Raw genomic sequence first — 22,410 nt, 5'->3', positions numbered from 1 at the left:
AAATGACTACATGAATCTCCCATGGCAATTCCAAAATTCCAAATAATTTATGTAGATACTCCGTCTTCAAGGAGGGGGAACACACATTCCTACTCCTTCAATGTGGGCTATGCATAGTGACTTCTTTCCAAGGAGTGTGGCATAAAAGGAGGAACAAAAAATAAAAGTACCTTGACAGTGGAGCAACATCACAATATCATCCAGGTGATCAAAGCCAACATCAACAGCTATAAATCATGTTGATGCTATGTACTCCTGATAAGATGTGATGAAAATGACACTTTACCTCTGTGGCCTTCCCCCTGCCCCACCCCCCAGTAGCCCAAAACACCAGTCTTATCATGACAAAAACACCAGACAGCATTTTAATAGTAGGGCAACCTATGAAACATGTATCCAATACTCTTCTAAACTGTCCAAGTCATTAGAAACAAGGAAAGTCTGAGAAACTATCACAGCCAAAAGGAGACATGACCAACTCACTGTAACCTGGTAGCCTGGATAGAATCCTGGAACAGAAAAGGGACAGCAGGTAAAAACTAAGGCTATCAGAATAAAGTATGGACTCTAGTGAATAACAATTTATCAATATTGGTTCATTGATGGTAACACATGTACCATACAAATGTGGGATATTAACATCAGGGGAACTTGGAATTGGGTATATTAGAACCCTCTGTACTCTGTTTGATTTTTCTGTGAATCTACAACTATTCTAAGTCTGTTAAAAATGAGGTTAAGAGCATCCTAAACGTGGTTGTTTTCTTGGTGCTGTCTGAATGCGCAAATGTATACATGTGGACTGGACTTCAGGCTACTGAATTCAGGCCTAGTCTGGGCCTCGCCTCACTGGTGAGGGTGGATGTGGGGATGGTCCACAGAGCAGACTGCAGTCCCCGGCCAGACGGAGAGCTCGATGCAGAGGAGCCACCCTTATTATTTCCTCCTGCTCGAATATGTGTGCTCATCCTAGAAGCTGCACATTCTTTCACTCCAGCAACACTAACAACAGTAAGAAGAAAAATTCTCAAAACTGAGTGAAACACTGCCACCACCAACCATATCAAGAAACAACACACCTGCAACAGCTTTCTCCGCATCGATTTAATTTGCTGTCAGACAAGCTGAAGCCTTCACAAGATGGAGAGTCTACCTGCATGAGTAACTCTGCTGGAGAAAGCCTTGGACCTGGAACTTGCCCAGAGAGTTAGAAAAGCTGAGAGTGTGGCAGCAGAGTGCCACCAAGAATTCACTGTCTTCAAGAAGAGCAAACAGGAGCAATAATGCTATTACCATTGCTAACTGTGTAAAACACATATAAAACACACCAATAACTTAGAAGTTTCTTGTTCACAGGTAACTGAGTTTTTTAAAAAATATCGGTTACTTGGACTATTTCTAATAGCTAATATTTGCTAAGCTGAGCACTTACTACCTGCCAAGCTCTGTTTCAAGCAGCAAATATGTATGAATTCATTTAGTCATCACAGCTCTATGAAGTGGTTATTATTATTGTTCCCATTTTACAGATGAAGCTGAAAGAGAGGTTAAGTAGCTCACACAAGGTCTTACAGAAGGGAGAATTCACATCATGATAGTTTGAATCCAGAACCCAAACTCCCAATCTCTATACCATATAATATGTAACCTTACACACATGTATGTGCACATATATACACACTCATATAAGTATATATGCATATATGTTTCTGTGAATGCACATAGGCACATATCTTTAAAACATTCTAAAACTGGTAAATTCTTTATGATGTAAAGTTCTGTTTCAACTGAAACACAGAATAGAAAAGTTATTGACTGTTCAAATGTTCAGAACATTTGTAGATGATACTGTACACAAAACAGAAAAGTAATGATTTGATACTTAGAGATGAGTTGGTAAATAAAATGCCATTTTCATATCAGTTTTAGCAGATAAAAAGCCTTTGAAGATTACTTGAATATTACACAGAAGAAAGAGCTCTCTCTTAGGACAACTGTTACCAGAGATATAATACTTAAGTACAATTGGAAAATTCTAAATCCCCATGGAGTTGGAGGCAAGTGGATTTCTCTAATGAGTGCTACTTCCAATTCCCTTAAGAAAAATAATAAAGGCCAGATTGATTTTCCCTTGGAGAGACTGAGTAGGCATTTCTTAAACCTCACTCACAGGTAGCTGACCTCTGACTTGGTATTTTGAATCTGTAGGTCACAGATACGTCATTTTCATTGCATGCTTATATAAGTAACCTGCGAAATAGATGATGCTGGCATGTTGAAGTCTGGTTTTTATTATTATTTTAAAAATAACATATAATTTCAAATAACTTTAAGGTAGAGCAGAATTGTTTATTTCCGCACCATGTTGCCTAAGTAGGGAAAGCCCCCTCTCACGATAGCCAAAGGAAGCTTGTGGGGAAGCATTTTTCAGCAGCAAGGACAGGGATGAGACCTGGAGCTCTGTGATCCTGAGGGAAGGCTGATTGAAACAGCAGATAGGAGGAAGATTAGAAGCAGCCAAAGATAAACAGAACCCATGGGCTTATTCTGAGCATCTATGCTGCTGTGGTACACATGGTGGCTGAAATTCTCCCCAGGGGTGTGTATCACAAAGCTGCAGGTTTTCCCTCCATGATTAGGAGTACTGCTTCTGTTCACGTTACCATGGTGATACCAAGACCAATTAAAGGGAGTTCTCTGAGGCAGTGTGTTCCATAAACATGTATTCCTGTATGTGTGCACGCTAGGGGTAACACACACACACAGACACACACACACACACACACGCACAAGTCAAATCTCATTCTGATTCTTTTGTTGGGTGGGAATTTGATGCCAGCATTTACTTATTTGAAATCTTAGTCCTCATAAGTAGGTCATCAGTTAGAAGTAGGAGAACATCCTGTTATACAGAAATGTTCATTGTAACTATGGGGCTTCCTGAGGCAAAGTTTTCCCTTCTCAAGACCAAAGGTGAAATATAGGTTGGAGAGAGGTGCCGGGGAAAGGTAAATATGAGGACTGTCTTAAGAATTTTTTCCTTTTTTTTTTTTTTTTTTTTTTGGTAAAGTCCGTTGGAACCTTCTTGGGCAAATCAGGAGCAGCCTTTGTGTGTTTAGGTGTCATGAATTCCTAAAAGGCAATATTGTGATGTGGTAAGACAAATTCAACTCCTCTGAGTTTGCATTTGGTTAATGGTATCTCCTGGGGCCCAAGTTGACATCCTCATTTACCCACGTCTTTGTCTTTTCACTTGCTCCCAACAGTCTCTAAATCCAATGCAGTGCCTTCTTATAGCCTCTTAAATCTAAGTTCTTTCCTCCATCCTCGCAGTCTCAGCATTAATTCAAGCCCTCACCATCTTTACTAGGGCTACTTCAGTAGCCTCTCAGTGACACTCTCCAGTCCCACTGTTCCCTAGGCCACCACCCACATGACCACCAGAAAGATCTTTCTAAAACTGTTGTAGTTTTGTCACTGTTTTAGTCAACACCTGCACCCCCCACCCTGCTCCACCCCGGCAGAGCTTTCAAGGCCATAATCACATTCCCAGGGATTTCTCTAATTAAAATCCTGAGGCCAGCTGAGGTCAGTATGCCCTTTGAGACTTAACCAAAATTTAGCTCACTCTTGAATTCTGAGGAAGGTCTAAGAATCTCCCAACAATTTTTAATTCCTAGGGTTTATGTTCTTTTGGTCTAGCTTACTGAAGTTGATCTGTGACCCTGATATATTCTATACATTCTATAGAGATGTAACATATTCTATGCTTATTTTATGGGCAGTATTATGGTAAATGTATTACATGTATTGTTTCATTTAACCCTCACAACAGCCCAAGAAGGCTGACACTATTATTACTTCTATTTGCTGGATAAGGAAACTGAGGCTTAGGGAGACACATGTCTGAAGACACCCAGACCATAAGTGGAAAGTGAGTAGACAGTCATGAGGTCTGACTCTACCACCGCTCTACACTGCCTCACTTTCTCGCCCCTCATTTCCTGATCATTCATTTATTCATTTACTAATTCATCTTTGAATGAATGCCTTTTGTATGCTAGGTACTGTTCTAAGAATGAAGGCGGATATCAGGAAGAATAGGAAATGATCCCTGCTCTTAAAAGGAAGCAGCAGCATGCAGTATGTGGTGACAGCATTTCAGGAGCAAGGGCAGACCCAATGCAGAGTGCTCTGCACCAACCATAGCCCGGCTCAAGAGTTTAAAGCTCCTCATTGCTCTTCAACTCACATTCAGAATCCTCCGTAACTTGCCCTCTTCTACCCACCTTCATCCATCCTGTTTTTCCTCTCTCTTCCTCCCTATTCATCCTGGTTTTCTCTGCAAACATGCCAGATCATTCCTATCCTCTGGTCATAATCACCCCCAGTGTTTACCTGATTAGAATGTTTTCTGCCTCCCTCAGTCTTCCGCATGTGTCTCAAGTCCCACATACTCACAGAAGGCTTCCGGACGCCCCCCAGTGACAATGATTTCTTCTGCTCATGCATTTGCATCACATCTTGCCTGTTTGGATTGTTTTTTCCTCTTGGGATTTTGTTAGACTCGCAGCCCACTGCTTTATTATCATGACCCTTTTTCTCCCCTTGGGTTCCTTTGCAACATTTCCCCCCTTTTCGGTAGGAACATGGCATGGCACAATGCTTAACAGTGTTGGCTGTTGAGCTGAACAAGCCCAGTTTGAATCCTGACCCCCCACAACAATTTGTTAGTTACATAAATGTCTCAAGACACACAGCTAAGTCTTAGTTTCTTCCTCTGTAATCATGGTAGTAGTAGTATGTTATGACTGCATGTTTGTGTCCCTCCAAAATTCATATGTTGAAATCTCCAATGTGATAGTACTTGGAGAAGGGGCCTTTGGGATGTAATTAGGTTATGAGTGTGGAGCACTCGTGCTGAGCTTAGTGCCGTTTTTAGAAGAGACATGAGACAATTTGCTTCCTCTCTCTGCTCTCCACTAAGTGAGGAGATGGCTATCTGTAAACCAGGAATGGGGTTTTCACCAAGAACCTGGTCATGCTGGCACACTGATCTCACACTTCCAGCCTCCAGAACTGTGAGAAATAAATGTTATTTAAGCCACTCAGTCTATGGTATTCTGATAAAGCGGCTGGAACTAATAAAAACACCCTGTCTACCTCATTGAGTTGTTATACATACTAAAGGTTGTAACACTTTAGAAAAATCCAAGAAACACATACACATACACACATACACACACACACACACACGCGCCACACAACCAGGAAGTCATCTATAATGAGATGTGTCACATGTTGAGATGAAGTCTAGGTAACATCACAGTCTGGAGAAATAGAACAAAGGTAAAGTCTAGGTAACATCCTAATCCGGAGAGAGAGAACTCTGAACATACAAACAAAGGAGCAATACACATAATTCAGATGTCAGCTGGGTCACCTTGCTTGACCCAGACCTGCTGTTCATAGATTTTGAGAAGCCTAATGTTGTCTCTAAGACTTCTTTAAATTCCTTGGGGGCTTTAGGTGTTTGTGAATCACCCATGGTCCTGAGCTCCTTGTTCTGCCAAATAACTCCTCTGTGGTCTCAGTTTCCATACCTTGCCAGCCCTTTCTTCTTAATTTCCATTAAATGAATGACTCACACAAGCAGAGCATTTTCCTGAAAGTCTTGGAAGTTCTGTTGCAGAAATGCAAACTGCTCAAAATTTAGTGCTGAAAATTTCTGTTCCTTAAACACCCCCAGCCATTTCCCTCTTAGTCACCTGGTCCTCCTCTCACTTCTTCCTACCACCACTTCCACTGTTGTAATGGAATTATTTCCAAATACACGACCCTCTGCCAAATCTATGCTCTTACGACCTTATCTTGTTCCTTAGAATCTCATTAAAGTGTTTTTCCAGAGACAGTTGTGTCTTCTTAAGAGGAATTCTGGTCTCTGCTACTAATATATTTTAAAACTCTGCCACATTTAAATTATTACAAGTATCCATCCTAATCGGAACACTGGCATCTCTGCCACTGACTATGGGCACACCTAGGCCACTTTAGATCCAAAGAATGAGGAGATGAATAAGATGATTTCAACTGCCAAACTGTGCATGGCAACCACATGGCTGAAAGATATAAAACTCATTAAATCTGTCTGAAAGCAGTTAGGGAATATAATGCTAGCTCAGAACACAAGTTCAAGGTTTAAATGTTAGTTATCAAGGTGCTCAAGAGGAAAGGTGAATATGTTGTCTATCACTGTGTATAACACATTACCTAAAAATGTAATAGTTAGATCAATGAACATGTATTAGGTCACAGAGTTTTGTATAGTTGGGAAGATGGGAGTGGCTGAGCTGAGCGGCTTTAGCTCAGAGTCTTTAAAAATGCAGGCAAGCTGCTGATTGGGCTCGATGTCAGGAGTAACTGAGGGTTTCAACTTGGGCCCCCAGGAGATCCCATTAACCACATAGAAAATAAGAGGGTTTGAATTTGTCTTACCCTATCACAATATTTCCTTTTAGGAATTCATGACACCTAGACACACCATAAAGGCTGCCCCCGGTTTGCCCAAGAAGGTTCCAATGGGCTTTACAAAACAAACCAACCAACCATAATATTTAAAACAGTCCTCATATTACCTTTCCGCTGGCACCTCTCTCCAACCTCTATTTCACCTTTGAGGTTAAGAGGTGAAAACGTTGCCTCAGGAAGGCCCATAGTTACAATGAACATTTCTGTATAACAGGACGTTCTCCTACTGCCAACTGATGACCTACTATGAGGACTAAGATTGATTGGGGCTAGAGGACATGCTCCCACGACAGCTCATTCATGTGGCTGTTGTCAGGAGGCCTCAGTTCCTGGCTGGCTATTGGCAGTTGCTAGTCACACAGGCTTGTTCACAAAACTGCTTGAGAGTCCTCACAACATGGCAGGTGGCTTCCCTGAGATTGAGCGATCCAAGAAAGAGCAAGAAGGAAACCATGATGCCTTTTATGGCTTAGTTTCAGAAGTCTCACACGGTCATTTCTGCCATGTTTTATTAGTTAGAAGTGAGTCCATACATCCAACTCACAGTTAAGGCAATGGGAATTAGGCTCCAGGTTTGAAAGGGAATGTCAAGGAGTGTGGGCCTGCTTAAACCATCACTGTGAGAACACCTTTAATCTCTTTGCACCACCTCAGGTGGAATGGTTTTGAACTTCAGGTGAAAACTGAATCAAGTATTGGAAAGTTTAGGGAGGACTTCTACTCTTTTCCTCTCTCTTTCCATAAGTCCTTGGGGAGTTCTATTCCTGTTCTGCAGAGAAAATCTGACAGAGATGGATAGGAGGCAGTATGGAGCGGAAGAATATAAATGTGGGACATGCCAATTTTTAATATTCGATGCCATCCAGAATTATGTCAGAAGCAGAGTGAGATTAATTGGGAAATTAAGTTTCCTCTTTTCTTATTCTATTTCCCTCCCAAACTCTTCTCCTTAGCCAGGGAGGTTATCAAATGACACGCAGAGTTTTTTTCTCCATTATTCTTAGCACTAAGGACCCATTAGGCAGCACTGATGTTTCCCGGGATCAAACAATCAATCATTTCTTTCTCTGAAACGGGGACAGAGTGATTACACATTTTGTTCTGCTTTTAAAAAGCTATGGCTGGGGAGCTAGCATACACATGATAAAAATACTTTCCAATTGATACACAGTTATTATTAGAGCTGGTATTTACTTCAATGGTTTGTGTCACCATATTGCATTTACTGTATTGTGTCAACGGAGGAATTTTTAACTCCACAAACAGATTTCTTTTTTTTTTTGATGCTGCTTAACTGCTCTGATTTACATCTGCAATTTCTAGACATGGTTTTCACCTCCTAGAAAAGATAGCCCTCTCCCTTTTTTAAATTAAAGTTTTCATCTAAGGCAAAAAATTCCAGTTTTAAACCAAGTCCTAAATTCAGAACTCTTTATATGCCTAAAAAACTGGTCTGGCATAATTGATTAATTCATAGTTTTGCCAAAGACCTTTACTGTATTTAGTGTAACAATGTCTGAAATTAGACGCAGCTGGCCAGAGGAATATTCTTTATAAGCAATGGCTACTGTATAAGATTCAGTCATAATTTTGATGATGAACAAAACAGATGACTAACAGAATCAGAAAGCTAATGCCTGTATTCCAATTCCTTTATTAGGTCTCCTCTTTCATCTCCAACTACTGCATTTAATGCCATCTTACAACAGAGTTCGATGGTGACTTGAAAAGTCAAAAGACCATCATGTCTCAGATGTGAAATCTCATTTGTGATAATAGGAACTGACCCAGTAAAAATAACTCTACCTCTGGATCCTAGTGAAAGAAAGGAAAAAAATTAAAGGAAAGAGCACAAAGAGTTGTGATGTCTGTCTGGATCCCTTTAGTGAACTGCCCCTGAGACAAGCATGCGCAGGGGAAGTGAGATTACCTGGGGGAAGTGAGAGTACCTGGGGGACACCAGGAAAAAGAGATGACCTGAAGACGATAGCATGCTTCAAGCAGCCCCAAGCAGGATCCCTGGCACAGTGTAGATGCTCATGAGATATTTTGCGAGGCTCATTAGATAATTAGAAGCTCATTAGATATTGTGAAATAACTTGAGTCAATTTAGGAGAAATTAGAGTATTTGGGGCCCAGATCCTAAAAGATGGATATATTATTCTCCAAGTATAAATTAGGCATTTTGGATAAATCTCAACTATTCCAGGAACTAAGGGTATATATCATTACTACAGGAATAGGAACAACGTTGTGGAATTCCATAGAATCTCCCCTTCTCACACCCCTCCTCAAATTTCAAGCCTTTAAAAATACGTTCATTATTTAAGGTTATAAATCCTCTGTAGGCTCTTTAGAGAGAATTTGAAACACACATAAAAATATAAAGAAAAAAATAAACCATAATGCCTTTACTTAGGAACACACATCGTAAACATTTTGACTTATTTCTCCTCAGTAATTTTGTAAGCACATGGTTACAGAACTAGGATAATACTGCATGTAAAACTTCTTGCATCGTGCTTTTCAGAATTAAAAAAAATAGCATTTTATTGTGATTAAAAAGTGAATACATGTTTGTTGTAGAAAATCTGGAAAAAAACAGAAAAGTGTAAAGCAAGAACTAAAAATAGCACTCCAATCTTGTCACTTCACAGAAGCACTGTTAATATTTTGGTGACCTTCCCTTCTGGGATTTTTAAATTTTTCTGGTCCTTAACAAACCTGTAGACTTACTTGAGAGAGTTGAGGCCATTTCTTGAGTGTCCAATTACCATTTAACCAAGATGGAAGTTAAAGACCCTTGGAAAAGTCAAGTAGCTTAATAAAAACTAAGTGGATTTCTTTTTCCAGTTGACGTTTTTTACTGTGACCCTTGAGGGTGGAGGGAAAGTACAGTACTATCTGGGAACAAACATGCTTCATGAGTTGCAACCTATCTGATCCTCCCAAGATGGAAGCCTTCGTGTCCCTGCATTGAGAGGTGGGCTGGGCCAAGGGAAAAGACCATGGGAGACAACAATGTATGAATGGACATTTTGGGATTAAGAGGTAGCTTGAGATGCTGTGAAAGCCTCAATCATCAACTCTAACTCAAAATGTCTCTGCTACCAAAAATTATATTTAGCTCATAAAATTTATATTGAACAAAATCACACTAACCAATGGCCCCTCTTTTCCTCCCATGGGACTTCTTTATTGTGATAAACTAGGGTCATATAGATTATTGGCAAGAGGAATGAAACTCAATGGTCTCATAAAAACAGAAATAAAAACCCCCAAAATCATTATCCTGAATCTTATGTTTCACTGAAATATAAGATTGAATATAAATTGAATAATTTTACCAAACTGGCTTCCAGGAGGCATCGTGGTATGGAACAGGCACTAGTGCAGCTCTGCCATGTATTTGTGTGTGAACATGGGCATGTTACTGTTACTGTGAGTTCTGGATTTATCGTCTATAGAACCAGAGTTAAGTATGCCTACTCTGCATAGGTAGTGAGTGACTCAAATTGGCTGACATGGGAAAGTGTCTTGCACCTACAAAGGAGGCAGTGTTTGTTAGTTCCTCGTTCATGGACTGCCTCTAATGACAGCAAGCGTGGTTGGTATATTATGGGGCACTGGTTATGTGCATCAGTGTTTACTGTCATGGATAATAACATGATAATAAGCAATAGAAAACAACAATATTACAACAAAAAATAGAATATTACAACAAAAAATAGAATGACAATATTCTTTTTGCTTATTGCAGGTCTGCAGAATTGGAGACAGCAAAAAAGATTTGAGATAGGAAGGATGTTTCGGTTATCTATCTTGAGTAAAGGGAAAGTTTATGACAAACATAGCATACCTTTGTCATTAAAAAGTTAAACAACACATGAGTATATGAAGTAAATAATGAAGGCACTCCACCCCCATCATACACACCACCGTGGAAGTAAACTCTGTCACCAACTGTGTGTGCACAGTTCCAGAACTCTTTCTATTCATCACATGTACATGAACACACATACTTGTGGTTTCACAATATTTGCTCAGTATTGTGGTAATCACCTTGCATCAGTACACCATGGAGGCATCTCGTTTTTTAAAAACAACTGCAACAGTTTCCCAAAATTTGGAATGAACCATAATGTAACTGACCAGTCTAAGAAAAGGAAGAGGTGCAAATGCCAGTTCTTTGCATACTGTTGGAGCAACTGTGAGCAAATACTTTAAGACTCTTTGAGGCTCACTAACTTCATCTGCATAATGGGCAAAAGGATATCATTGCCACCCATGGTGTTGCTACAGCATTATCACATATTTCAAAGCATTTGACAAACTATAAAGCAAAACCTGATGCCTTTTATTTACTCCTGATTGGAGGAGGAAAGAGGAAGACTAGAGACCATGCTAAAAGCGGGCACATTTCAGCTGTTTGTGTATTAATGTTTAATGACAGAGCTTTGGGAAAGTCAGTGATGAAACATTTATGACAACTTGTTTGATAGCAAAACTGTTTGCCTTGGAATTTTAATGTTAGTCAGTTCTATTTTGATATTAACTCCAAAGACCTTCGCTTCCCTCCTTTTTAGGGTGGTTCATTGTTCACTTAGGCAGAAACTGTTGGATTCAGAGGGCTCTTTTTACTAATCTAAAGGAAATGGCAAAAGGGTATCTCCCTGTCTGCCTTATGAAGATAATACAGAAATGAAGCTGGGATCTTCTTCAGTGCCCTTCAAAAAGGTAGACTGGCTGGGCATCTGGATTACTTAATTAAAGTGGTTGATGCCAGTAAGCAGTGGGAAGATAAGAGGCTAAAGGAACAATCATACGGGTCAGATGAATAAAAGTCCTTTCTGTGCTCTCTCTCTCTCTCATATAATACTGTGGCATCTCACTTCCTATTAAGACAAGGCTATTCCATCCTCTTGACACCAAGATAGGCTTGACTTCGCCTCTAGAATGGCCTACAGCTCTATCTCTAGGTCACCAGCTCTTTTGCAAATGCCATGCTGATGTTTTCTTCAACTTTTTTCTTGGATGTGGCGCTAAAAATAGAGATCAAGACACAAAATCAAGGCCTTTGATTTTTAGGAGAGAGGAAAGGAAGTGGGGTGGCTCTAGTTCCCCAAGTTACTAAGGAAACACAGCCAACCAGGATGTTGAAGTTCCAGGATGATAAGAAAGGATATTTACTAAGACTAGCTGAGACTGATGCATTAATGAACTCAGCTTCAGACTCCACAACCACCCCCCATGAACTAAAGGTCAGAGTCAACTGCACTTTGAGTTGAGCAGAAGGAATTTGGTTCTCAGATTGCTCACTAAATCAGTTGTCCTTGCAGTTCATTCAAGAATTTTTCAACTTCTTTGTTCTACCTTGGATAATAAAACGTATTGCATGATTCATTGGCTCTTAATCAAAACATTGTGGATCTTCAAAATTGACCAAGTGAGTGCCCTAACTCGAAGCTCCTTTTTTCCTCTACTCTGTTGACTAATGAGTGTTTTCTACTTAATAGTTGCTGACACTTGGGAAATACTTTGAAAATATATTTGGGTTTCTTTTGGGAAAATGTTTCCATGATCAAAAAACAGACCTTCTCATTTTGTCAGGAACAAAAATCCAGTTACCAGAGCATTCTGCTAGCAGTGATGATATGCTCCTGCTGCTGCCTGTGGACCTGGCTCTACTCCATGTTGTGTATTTTTTTAAACCAGGAAAGTTTTCCTAAACTGGAGGACTACACTCTTATCACAAATTTCAGGATGCTTTTCTGCTTTAATTCTCAGGTATGGTGTTGTTTGTTCTGCCTCCTGGGAAGCCACTTTCAAACTCATTGTTCAAGTGTCCTTGAAATAAAAAAGACGAACCATCCTGTCAAGGGAACAATAGTTTCTACTTAGGGGGAAAGTACATCTTGCCAATTTCAGTTTGCATTGTCCCAAACATGTTTGTAAAACTCTACCCTGAATAATCTGTGATGCATACAGTATAAAGTTAAACCCCCACATGGAATGACTAACAAAAGCAGATGCAAAACAGCGAACAAGGAAAGCAAACACAAAGATAAAACAGCATGTGTCAAATTCTATGTCAATCATAAGAAAATGTTTTTCACGTGTAATCGTCGAAGATTAAAGGCTGGATATTTAAGGAATGCAAAGAAGGATGCCCTTCAATAAACAATTTAAATAAGGTGAGAAGGCTGTGTGGTGGGTGGAATGGGAAAAAAGAAATTTGAAAGGCAGACTTGGGGTTCAAGGTTCCATCTCTTCTATGAAACAGTTGGGTTGCAAGAGGTCATCTAACTAGTTTCCAAGACTCATTGTCACCATCTGTAGACAGAGACAATAGCAACAACAGATCTCTGTCTACCTTGTCAGGAACGAGGAAGGATCCAATGAGATAAGATACAGAAAGTCACTCTACAGTGCCATATAAATGTCTGCATTTCTGAAACAAAAGTTGGCAGTTGAAAGAGCAATGGCAAGTGAGTGGATATGACTGTGGAGCTGTGGGAGTAGAGAATGGCCTGCACCTCCAGTCTGACCACCCATTTCCCTATCCCTCAGGAAGGCCAGATCATCAGACCTTCTTAGGGGGTACAGGGGGGACTCAGGGGCAAGCCACTTAGCTATGAGGCTAAGCAAGGCTCCGGGACTTCTCTCCTGTTCACCCTGATGGCCCTCTTTCACTAACTGTTTACAGGGAAAAATCAAGTGTATCCTAGCTTGAAAGAATAATTATTGGCCGGGCGCGGTGGCTCAAGCCTGTAATCCCAGCACTTTGGGAGGCCGAGACAGACGGATCACGAGGTCAGGAGATCGAGACCATCCTGGCTAACAGGGTGAAACCCCGTCTCTACTAAAAAATACACAAAAACTAGCCGGGCGAGGTGGCGGGCGCCTGTAGTCCCAGCTACTCGGGAGGCTGAGGCAGGAGAATGGCGTAAACCTGGGAGGCGGAGCTTGCAGTGAGCTGAGATCGCGCCACTGCACTCCAGCCTGGGCAACAGAGCCAGACTCCGTCTCAAAAAAAAAAAAAAAAAGAAAGAATAATTATTGAATTAGCAGCAGTAGTTCCCAAACTCAGTGATGCATCAAGAATTACTCTGGGGGTCTTTATTTAAAAAGTACTGATTCTCACACTCCCAGACCCCTGCTTACCTTACAAAATCTGAATTGTTGGGGCTCATACCCAGGAATATATATATTTTAATTATTATAATATTGAACTATCAGATATCCAAGAAAAAGAGTGTCCCCAAATCCCAATCCCAAAACATATCAATTTAAATTTTTTTCAATTTTTAACTTCTAATCCCAGCCTATAGGCATATTTAGTACTTTCCTACTTTTAATGATATTGGAGGATTTAATATTCTACAATTTTCATCAACATTATCTGATGAATATTTTCATGTTTCAATTGTTTCTTTTTACCTCCCTACACCCCTTTCAGATAACCACTATTAAAACTTGTCGGCCAGGCACAGTGGCTCACGCCTGTAATCCCAGCACTTTGGGAGGCCGAGATGGGCAGATCATGAGGTCAGGAGATCGAGACCATCCTGGCTAACACGGTGAAACCCTATCTCTACTAAAAATACAAAAAATTAGCCGGGCGTGGTGGCGGGCACCTGTAGTCTCAGCTACTTGGGAGGCTGAGGCAGGAGAATGGTGTGAACCTGGGAGGTGGAGCTTGCAGTGAGCCGAGATTGCGCCACTGCACTCCAGCCTGGGCGACAGAGCGAGACTCTGTCTCCAAAAAAAAAAAAAAAAAAAAAACTTGTCATGTTTTCTTTCCTATCTTTCTCTAGCCAATAGAAACAAGCACATTTTTGGCCACTGCTTCTCTTACAACACATATCTCCACATCTTGCTTTTTCCACTTAATAATGCATCATAAAAATCCCTCCAGGTTCCTAGGTGTAGAGCCAACTCATAGGTGCATAATAATCCATGGGGTATTAGTCCAGGTTCTACACAGAAACAGAACAGAAAGTGCAGATAAATAGATAGAAAGAGAGATGGATTTATCAAGGAATTGACTCATGCAATTGTGAAGGCTTGGTTAAGTCTAAAACTTATAGGACTGGAAGGCTAGAGACCCAGGGAAGAGTTGCAGTCAGAGCCCAAAGACAATTGGCTGGCAGAATTTCTTCTGGCTCAAGACAGAGAGTCTTTGTTCTATTAAGGCCTTCTTGTGATTGAATGAGGCCCACAGACATCAGAGAGGGTAATCTGCTGTTCTCAGAGTCTATGAATTTAAATATTAATCTCATCTAAAAAACGCCGTTACAGAAACAGCCAGAATAATGTTTGACCAAATATCTAGACATGTGGTCCTGTCAGGTTGATACATAACATTAACTGTCATACATAGTAGGGACATACCCCAATTCATTCATTTCCCAATTCATTTCTCTATTAATGAACTTTTAGGGTTTTTTTCCCTGTATTTTTTTCTTCTATAAACAATGTTCTGTTATAAAACACTTTTTATTTCCACTGCATAGAATCTAAGAAAAAGAGATTTGGGGGTTCAGCAGAATGGTTCTTTGTAATTTTAATGATGCTGTAGGATCACTTCTGAAAGGAGTTTTTATTGTTGTTAGGGTGACTCTGACACAGATGGGCCAGCTCTAATTATTGAGACTACAATTACACAACTTTTCGTTCCTTTTTTTTTTTTTTTTTTAAGGTGGAGTTTTGCTCTTGTCACCCAGGCTGGAATGCAATGGTGCAATTTTGGCTCACGGCAACCTCTGCCTCCCGGGTTCAAGCGATTATCCTGTCTCAGCTTCACAGTTGCTGGGATTACAGGTGCCCGCCATCATGCGGGCTAATTTTTGTATTTTCAGTAGAGATGGGGTTTCACCATGTTGGCCAGGCTGGTCTCGAACTCCTGACCTCAGGTGATCTACCGACCTCGGCCTCCCAAATTGCTGGGATTACAGGCATGAGCCACTGTGCCTGGAAGTTTTTATTTTTATGTCAATGTGGAGATGTTGACATAAAACCTTCTCCAGGGCTGAGACCTTAAAATCTTTCTCATTCGAGTGTGATGATGACTTAGGTTAACCTATCTGATAACCAATGTTAATAACCTCCCACCACCCACAAGGATGAAAGGCAGAGCTGTGGGAAGAAGGCTTGGGGACTCCTGAATGGTGCAGGGCAAGGATGGCACAAGCTCCTTAACCAGACTCCACTGTTGCCTTTGTAACTGCTGGATAATATTTTAAATATTCATTTATATGTTTTTTTTTTTTTTTTTTTTTTTTCTCTCCACTCTGTCCTATTTTCCCTCTTCTTTAGTCAAATGAGGCTGTCAGGGGAGGTATATGGCAAAGATGAAGGTAGAGGTGGCCTGAGAAATTTCTTTTCTCAAGAAATGTCCTAAGTACTGAGAGGAAGAAGAGGGCGAGAAGAGGTAGAGTGACAGAAAGAGCAGGGAAAAGAGACTAGATAAAGGGATTCGCCTAAGCTAGGGGCAGAAGAGGAGAAAGTGCTATGGAACTCTGGATGTCACTGACCTGCCAAATGGAGAAGGAAGGACAAAGGGTCTCAGGCAGATGAGGCCTTGACAACCTCCCAGAAGATTCCATGTTTTCTTTTTTCTTTTTTTTTTTTTTTTTTTTTTTTGAGATAGAGTCTCACTATATCCCCCAGGCTGGAGTGGCACCATCACAGCTCACTGCAACCTCTGCCTCCTAGGTTCAAGTGATTCTCCTGCCTCACCCTCCTGAGTAGCTAGAATTACAGGCATGCATCACCATGCCCAGCTAATTTTTGTATTTTTAATAGAGATGGGGTTTCACCATGTTGGCCAGGGTGGTCTTGAACTCCTGACCTCAAGTGATCTGCCCGCCTCAGTCTCCCAAAGCGCTGGGATTACAGGCATGAGCCTCCACATCTGGCTAAGATTCCATGTTTTCTAAGTATAGTACCCCTCATCTAACCTTGGCTCAGCCCTAAAGACCACAGACTGTGGTACAGCTCTGGTTCAAAAAACAGCGAAAATAACTGACATTAATCAATTTGCCAGAAGAATGGGAGGCTAGAAGTAGAAATTATATAGATTTAAGGCAGGGTTTCTCAACCTTGGCATGATGGACATTTTGGATAACTCTTTGTTTGGTGGGCTGGCCTGTGCATTGTAGGATGCTTAGCAGCATCCCTGGCCTCTGCTCACTAAATGCTAGTAGCATCCCCTTCCCAGTTGTAAAATTCCTGTGGTAAAATTGCACTTGACTGAGAACCACTGATTAAAGGGAACATAAAGAAAGGTTGTGCGTCTTGAGTTTATGGACAGAGATTCTTACCAGCTGTATGTACTGATACCGATTTTATGATGTACTAAAGGAGACCAGCAAGACATTGTGTTTGTCCCAGATTTGCCTCTCTGACAATGTTTTGCTTGGGCTAATTGGTAAACATTAGCTTTCATTCTCTCAGCAACTTGTCAACAAAGGGATGGCATCCAGAAATGGAGGGACATGCGTCTTAATTATACCTGCAGTGGTTAATGGGCCAGTGAGGCATTCCGGGTACTCTAAACCCTTGCTGACTTCTCCCAAGCTGGGGCCTGTCCGCTCTGTCACTATGCCAGGCTGCAACGAGTGCCAGTTCTGGAAAACCTGGCTGCCCCTCAGGGCCTTTTAATTTGACACTAATAAGCCTGATTTGGACTTTGTATTATGGAGCAGCAACCAAATATTATTGCCAAAAAGGGCAAATAGCTGATGTCAGCGGTCTTTTCTAGGCAAGAAATGAACGTGATATTTTCTCCGCCTCCTCTCTTCTCACTGAGAAGATGATTCCTGGAGATAATCCATTTGGTTATCCGTGGACGTGAACATAATTTGGAGGCAGCAGTCACTCCAGATGGCCCGCTGAAGCTGGGCGTCCTGAGTTAATTCCTGAGCCAAATTTCTCACTCCCTAGAGGAGCAGAGTGGAGGGTGTGTGTGCATGGGGAAGTCCAAGCTTTTCATATCTGGAAAAGAAGACTGGGAGAGGCCAGCATGAATGGCCACTATCCTTGCCAAATCTGGATGGTATGTCTTAGGTGAGTTGTTAAGAAAACTTCCTGACTGCTGGTGCGGACAGATCTTGGAACAGACTGCTGAGGGCAGCTGCAGGATGACATTCCCTGGAGTTCAGAGCTGCCTGGGTGGTTCCAATGCTCTTGTCTGACTCAGCTAGCCCAGACATCCTGAGTGACCTCTGAAGGTGTGCCCCAACTCACTGAGCCCTAGATCTGTGTGGGCTTCTGAGGGGTGAGGAAGACATGGGGCCAGTAACATAGAACTATGGTGGATCGGTAGCTTCAATGGGTACATAAGGAATTTCAGAGAAACTTAGATATTTGGGTGTACATCTCTGCTCACTGGAATGAAAGAGAAAAAAAAAGAGAAGCAAAGAGAAAGGGGAGAGGGAAGAAGAGAAAACCAAAGGGAGGATTTTAACAAAGCATTATGCATAGACAATCAAGTAAAAGATACATGAAAGCCATCAAGATGATTGCAGTGACATTTGATTTAATAGAGTAGAAAGGAAGAAAAGTAGGTTTCAGGATGATGGAATGGGACTGTTTCATTATATCAATTTTTAAAATATGTATTTCTTTTGGATTGCTAATTTATTACTGAAATGTATCAGATTTTCAGCTTTTGTCTTGCAACTTGGGTCTTGGGGAAAACTCACTTGGGCTTTGGTCTTAGGAACATGTTCCTATTTTTTTGAATAGTTTGAGGAGAATTGGTATGAGTCCTTCTTTGAAAGTTTGGTAGAAGTTGGCAGTGAAGCCATGCAGTCCCAGGTTTTTCTTTGTTAGGAGACTTTTTAATACTGAGTCAATCTCTGTACTCATTATGGGTTTGTTCAGGTTTTTATATTTCTTTCTGGTTCATTCTTAGTAGATTGTACATGTCCAGGAATTTATGTTTCCTCCAGGTTTTCCAATTTGTTAGTATATAGTTGTTCATTATAGTTTCTTATCTTTTGTATTTCCATGGTATCAGTTGTAACATCTCCTTTTCCATTTCCAATTTTGTTCATTTGGGTCTTTTTTCTTGGTTAGTCTAGCTAGTGGTTTATAGATATTGTTTATCTTTTCAAAAAGCCAACTTTTCATTTTGTTGATCCTTCATATTTTATTTTTAGTCTCTATTTCTTTTAGTTCTGCTCTGATCTTTATTATTTTTTCTACTAATTTTGGTTTTTGTTTATTCTTCCTTTTGCAGTTCCATGAGGTGCATTATTAGGTTATTTGAAATGTTTCTACCTTCTTGACGGAGGCATTTATTGCTATAAACTTCCCCCTTAACACTGCTTTGGCTGTCTCCCATAGGTTTTGGTATGTTGTGTTCCCATTTTTATTTACTTCTATATATTTTTTCTCTCTTTCTTAATTTCTTCATTGACCCAATGGTTATTTAGGAGCATGTTATTTAATTTCCATGTATGTGTGCAGTTTTCACAATTCCTCTTGGTATTGATTTCTAGTTTTATTCCATTGTGGTCTGGGAAGATACTTGATATGATTTTGAGTTTTTAAAATCTGTTGAGACTTGTTTTGTGGTCTAATGTATGATCTATCCTGGAGAATGTTCCATATGCTGATGAGAAGAATGTATAATCTGTAGCTGTTGGATAAAATGTTCTATAATTATCCGTTAGATCCATTTGGTCTAAAGTATAATTTAAATTCAATGTTTCTTTGTTGATATTCTGTCTGATCTATCCAGTGCAGACAAGGGGGTATCAAAGTTCCCAACTATTGGAGTCTCTCTCTCTCTTTAGATCAAATAATATTTGCTCTATATATGTGGGAACCCTAGTGCTGGGTGCATATATATAATTGGTATATCTTCCTGTTGAATTTATCCCTTTATCATTACATAATGACTTTCTTTGTCTCTTTTTATCATTTTTGATTTAAAGTCTGTTTTATCCAGTATCTGTTCACTTTTGATTTTCATTTGCATGGAATATCTTTTTCATCCCATGTGTTTTTAGAGGTGAAGTGAGTTTCTTGTAAGCAGCATATAATTGGGGCATTTAAAAAATCCATTAAACCTGTATTATTTAAGTGGAGAATTTAATCTGTTTATATTCCAGGTTATTTATGATAGGTGAGGACTCATTCCTGTCATTAAAAAAATTGTTTTTTGGTTGTTTTGTATAACCTTTGTTCCTTTCTTTCTCTCCTCTTTGCCATTGCTTGTGGTCATTTATTTTTTTTTTATTTTTATTTTTTTGTAGTGGTAACATTTGGATCCTTTCTCTTTCTATGTCTGCTCTACCAGTGAGTTTATATTTTTATGTATCTTCATGATGGTGGATATTGCTCTTTTGCTTCCTTAAGCATTTTTTTTTTTTTTAGGGCCAGTCTAGTAATGAATCTCCTTAGGTTTGGCTTGTCTAGAAAAGATTTTATTTCTCCTTTATTTTTGAAGGATAGATTGGCTGCATATATTAGTTTTGGCTGACAGTTTTTTTTTTCTTTTAGCACGTTCTCACATTCTTTCTTTCATCACATTCTCTCCTGATCTGTAGGTTTCTGCTGAGAAATCCACTGTTATTCTTGTGGAAGTTCCCTTATGTGTGACTTGATATTTTTCTCTTGCTGTTTTCAGAAATTTCTCTGTCCTAGACTTTTGTAAACTTTCCTGATTTTAAATTTTAAGGATTTCAAAAAATTTAGAATGAACTGGTGTCCAAGTAAAGTATGTCACAGGGCTGGATATGACTGTGAGTTATCATTTTCAACACCTGGTTTTATTTATCATATATGTTGAAATAAAAACAAAACTAGAGAAATACATAAAAACAGCAAGAACTATTAATAGTTGTTCCAGTGTGTGTGTGTGTGTGTGTGTGTTTGATGGAGCCTTGCTCTGTTGCCCAGGCTGGAGTGCAGTGGTACGATCTCAGCTCACTGAGACCTCTGCTTCCTAGGTTCAAGAAATTCTCTGCCTCAGCCTCCTGAGTAGCTGGGATTACAGGCATCCACCACCATGCCTGGCTAATATTTGTATTTTTAGTAGAGATGTGGGGTTTCACCATCCTGGCCAGGCTGGTCTTCAACTCCTGATCTCATCATTCACCCACCTCAGCCTCTCAAAGGGCTGGGATTACAGGTGTGAGCCACTGCACTGGGCCCCAATGTTTATTTACTTGATCAAATCATTCTGGTCCTTCAAAATGCAATATAAGCACAACCTCTTACTAAAAGCCTTTCTAGACATGCCCTCCTCTTCCCACTCCTTCATCATTCCATCCCATCTGCCACCTCTGTGGTCCAAGCCATCATAATATCTTCTGATTATGGCATAAGACAAGACAGCTGCTAGAGCTCCAGCCATCACATCTGCACTCCAAGGAGCAGGTTAGGGGAAGGAAGTGAAGTGCGAAAGGGCCTCCTTCCAGATGAGGCAGTCCCTCTCAGATGACTTTCAGAAGCTGCACCCAAGAACTTCACTTCCTTATATATCATTGTCCAGTCCTTGCTGCCTTGCTGCAAGGGAGTTTGGGATACACAATCACATCATTAACTGAAGTAAAATCAGAGATCTGTGTAGAGGGGAGAAAGGTTATTAGGTGGGCAATTAGCATTCTCTTCCATGACTTGTTTTCCTGTTTTTATTTTTTTACAAATACAGGAACCACTCAGACTGCAGTCTTTCCCTCTTACTTTCCCAGAGGAAGAGAAGAATGGTTATCAATGGCAAATAGCAGTTGCAGCAGAGCAACACCAAGAGCTGGCTTTTCAGTCAGGAGCAGACACTGTGTCTCCTTGTGGTTTTTCATGCTTTACACATTCAGAGAAACTTCTCTAGTAACAAACTATAGAAATGATTCCTGAAAGTATAATCTTTCCCTGGTTTTACTGTTGTCCCCTACAATTCATTCTACAAACAACCATTGTTTCTAAATCAATTATGCTGTGTTTCTCAATTTAAACATCTTTAATGGCTCTTATTGTCTTTAGGATGAGGCTACAAATTTTAGTAAGACCTAGAATGCCTGTGCGACTTAGCACTGTCAACCTCCTTCCTCCTCTAAGTCCCATCCTTCTTGCTCTCGTTCTTGGCTTCACCTACACTGGCATTACTTCAATTCTTTGAATACGTCAGGTTCTTTTTGTCCTTTGCACAGGCTGTTCCCTCTGTCTTAAACTCTCTGCCCCCAACTGACTGATACTGCCAAGTGTTAGCTGAAATGCTGCCAGGTGTCATCTGAAATGTCATATCCTCAGAGAGGCCCTTCCTCACCATTTCAGTCAGAGCACCTCCTCCCGCAATTCTTCTTGGGCTCTACATTCTCACTAACAACCTCCCCACAGTTCAGGACACTGCGTTGATGTGTGTGATCACTTCTGGTGGCCAGTCTTCCTCACTAGACTCCATCTAGGGTAAGGACAGATGCACTGTTTGGTATGCCTGGCATGCAATCTAGTACCTGACAAATTAGAGGAACTCAATGAATATCTATTGCCTGAATCTCTAAAATAAGTTGTTTGGTGCTATGGTACTTAAACAGGTAAAGGGTATATGAGACTCAGTTAAACTGAGGATATAAATCCCTAGTTGTGCAGGATCTGATATAACCCTAGATTCATAAGTTTTTGTGCTGGGTCTGGGGAGACGCCCTCTCTCCCCAAACGCAGCACAAAAACTTATGAATCTAGGATTGTATCAGATCCTGCACAACTAACCACTTATCAATACCTAAAGTCACCCTTGCCTTTTTTTTCCTCCTTTATTCTTATACAGAATGAACTTTCTAGGCTTTCCTAGTTCAGCTGTTCTATGCTGGGTGATGAATGTGAGGTGCCTGCTCCTTTATCCTCAATTCAGTTATGTACATTAATTAG

At 40.4% G+C, this 22,410-nt stretch overlaps 1 non-coding gene across 1 annotated transcript; it reads right to left on the bottom strand.

Moving 5' to 3' along the window:
- Positions 1-21,198: 21,198 nt before the first annotated feature.
- On the bottom strand, positions 21,199-21,411 carry LOC111534683. Its single transcript, XR_002729167.1, has one exon. It is a non-coding gene; the product is annotated as a small nucleolar RNA U3 (small nucleolar RNA).
- Positions 21,412-22,410: the final 999 nt, after the last annotated feature.

This window comes from Piliocolobus tephrosceles, chromosome 2 (assembly GCF_002776525.5).
Source record: "Piliocolobus tephrosceles isolate RC106 chromosome 2, ASM277652v3, whole genome shotgun sequence".
In the NCBI taxonomy this organism is placed as follows: domain Eukaryota; kingdom Metazoa; phylum Chordata; class Mammalia; order Primates; family Cercopithecidae; genus Piliocolobus; species Piliocolobus tephrosceles.
Note: the sequence above shows the minus strand (reverse complement) of the source record. Positions and strands in the feature narration are given on the sequence as shown.